The sequence below is a fragment of the Dipodomys merriami genome, unplaced genomic scaffold (genome assembly GCF_024711535.1).
Source record: "Dipodomys merriami isolate MVZ:Mamm:240054 unplaced genomic scaffold, mDipMer1.0.p SCAF_2, whole genome shotgun sequence".
Classification (NCBI taxonomy): domain Eukaryota; kingdom Metazoa; phylum Chordata; class Mammalia; order Rodentia; family Heteromyidae; genus Dipodomys; species Dipodomys merriami.
This window is the reverse complement of record NW_027203381.1, coordinates 42,806,333-42,809,100: the sequence shown is the minus strand read 5'-3', so window position 1 is coordinate 42,809,100 and position 2,768 is coordinate 42,806,333.

Here is a 2,768-nt window from a genome sequence, read left to right as displayed (position 1 = left end):
TATATCATGTCTATATGTGGCTATACCATTAGCGATTGCAAGGAAATTAGTGAGACAGGTGGCTTTTAAAAAAATGTAGTTAACCTTAAAATTCATGTACGAATAAGTGCATAAATATGTTGAGGACATGCTCTTTTAATTAAAAACATATTATTTTAAAATTTAGCATCTTGACAGCATTGTGTAAATGTTTTGCAATGCAGGTAAAATGTATACCCTCAATTTCTATCAACCTGGACCCCCAATTCCTTCTCTTAATAAAGGTGGATATTAGTGTATAACTTTGAAGGTTCATATACAAATTAACATGTCCAAGTGTGCAAGAGTCTGCTAAGACTTCAGGATATTGAAAAGTACTAAATACAATAGAGGATTCCTTAAAAGAGATGGAATGATTGGCATGATGGTGACTGGACTGCTCTGAGTCTCATGGCCTTTGCTGGAGGCCATGATAGAGTTTTCCATGAACTCTGTGAACCAGACCTTAGACTCTCAGTTCCCCTTGTCAGTCTTCACCTGGATGGGAAAACACTGTTCTAACTCCCTGCAGGGTAGCTGAGTCAGTCTCCTCTCTACCTTAAACCTTTGTGCTGATAGATGATTTATACTTGTTGTGGACAATTTCTCCTTTAGCTTATATTTCAGTCCAAGTTTTGCCCAAGACTTTTAATTAACCTGTAGTGAGTTAGTTGATACAAACATTTTCTAATTCATACTGACTATACCCATTGATCCATACCTAAAACCACTGAATCCAAAGATCATGTCAAATGAAAAGGAATCTTTGCACAACTTGACAAGAAAGTTGCATATTGGGGTTCCGGGAAGATGGCGGAGGAGAAGCTGGAATCTGAACAAGCTCTCGCATAGAAAGCAGCTTTAGAGTTCCAGTGAACAGTCCTAAGCCAGAGAATCACACCAAGTGTGCCATCACAGGACAGAGAGTTAGACAAGAGAGGGGAAGCCAAGGCAAGTGGTCGCCAGCAGCCGCCACGGCGGCGGCGGCGGCGACAGGGTCGCAAGCGGCAGAGACCACAGCCGGGGGCCATACCTGAGCGCTCACACAGAGAGTCCGGGACGAAGGAGCCAGACGCAGCGGCCGAGCGGATTCTACTCAACACCAGCAAGAACCAACAAAGAGCGGACATCTTCACCCTGCAGCTTGCAGACCAGAGACGACCCAGGATCCAAGACTCGGCACCAGAGACGACCCAGGACCCAAGACTCAGCGTGAGTACAAGCCCGACATCCTCACTCCTCAGGGAGCAGAGGAAGGAAGGCCACCCCTCCCCCCCCAGCACCGGTGATCTCCATCTTGGATACCGACAAAGCTCGGAGTTGCTGCTAGCTTCAGCTCAGGCCTTGGAATAAAATGAGTCATTTAGCAGGTCACAAGAACTTAACACCGAAGTGACCTGCCAGACTCAGCTCCATCCAGGGAAAAGTCACCCAGCACAGGCGCCAGCCTAGCCTCACTGGGTAACCAGAGCCAGAGGCTGCCCCTCCCTCTAGCAGCCACCACAATCAATTGAAAAACAGAAACCCTGAGAATGGCTCCAGGCTGGGCGCTGTGAGTTATCACAAAATAGCCCCAGGGAAAAGCTACTGTTTGCTGAAAGGCCTCAACTCCACCCAGAACCTAGCCTCATCACCACATCCCCCTCTTTTGTGACTCTCAAAGCAGACCACCCTCCCAGAAAACTAACCTGGGAGGGGGATCTCAAAATCTTGGGTAAAGCAGAGCATTTTTCTGCCTCCTCCAACCAACTGACTTAAGAAACCAATCAAGCCACAGGACCTCAAGCTGACCAGAGACTCCAAGAGACTGGTTGCAGACAAAAGGGAGATACAGGATTCTTCCCACTCCTCCCCCCCCAAAAACAAAAAAACAAAAAAAAAAAAAATCAAAAGACTTTTTTTTTTTTTTTCTTCTTTTTTTTTCTTTTTTTTTTTTCTCTTTTTTTTCTTCTTCTTCTTTTCTTTTTTTTTGCTTGTTTTTTGTTTTTTGTTACCTTATATATATATATATATATGTATATAAATTTTTTTCCCTTCTAAAACTTTTATCAATCTTTAATTTTTGCCTCTTCTGAAAAAATAATTGTTTTCCAGTAACTTTTTTTTCTCATCTTATAATTTTTATTTCAGAATTACGTGAATGAGAGTTTTCCTTTCTTTTCTTGTCTTCTTTCTCTTTTTCTTTCTTTCTTAATTATCTTTTTGTTTTTTATCTAGCTCTACTGAACTTCTGATCTTTTCTTCTCCCTTAAAGCTTTTCACATCTCCTCAATGTCCCTCCCCTTCTCTGAACATATTCACATTCCTCTCTAAATAGACGGTCTTTTAACCTCTATAATAACATTAATTTTTACGTTTCTATTCTTTTTCTGGTCTCTCTTTATACCCCTTTCCGTCTCTTCTTTTTCTCTCTCTCTCTACTTGCATCCTACCCAACCCATTTCCTGCACTGTGAGTAGGACATAGTTAACTCTCCTTGTGCCTCCCCACACCAATCTATTCCTATTTTTTACCCACATCTCTCACTAATCCTAATAATTTCTGGTTTTCCAAATTCTTTTCTGCGGTTCGAAGTCCTTTAACATATAGTCGTTTGATGTTGAATAGATGTATCTGTTGAACTAGATTGTATCTGTAGACTATTGACTGTACAAATGCAAACTTTGGTTGATGGTTGCCTTAAGATAGTGTTCTAGCACAAAACTGGTGCAATCTTTATCTCAAATGGGCCGAGTAAGCCGGAAAAACAC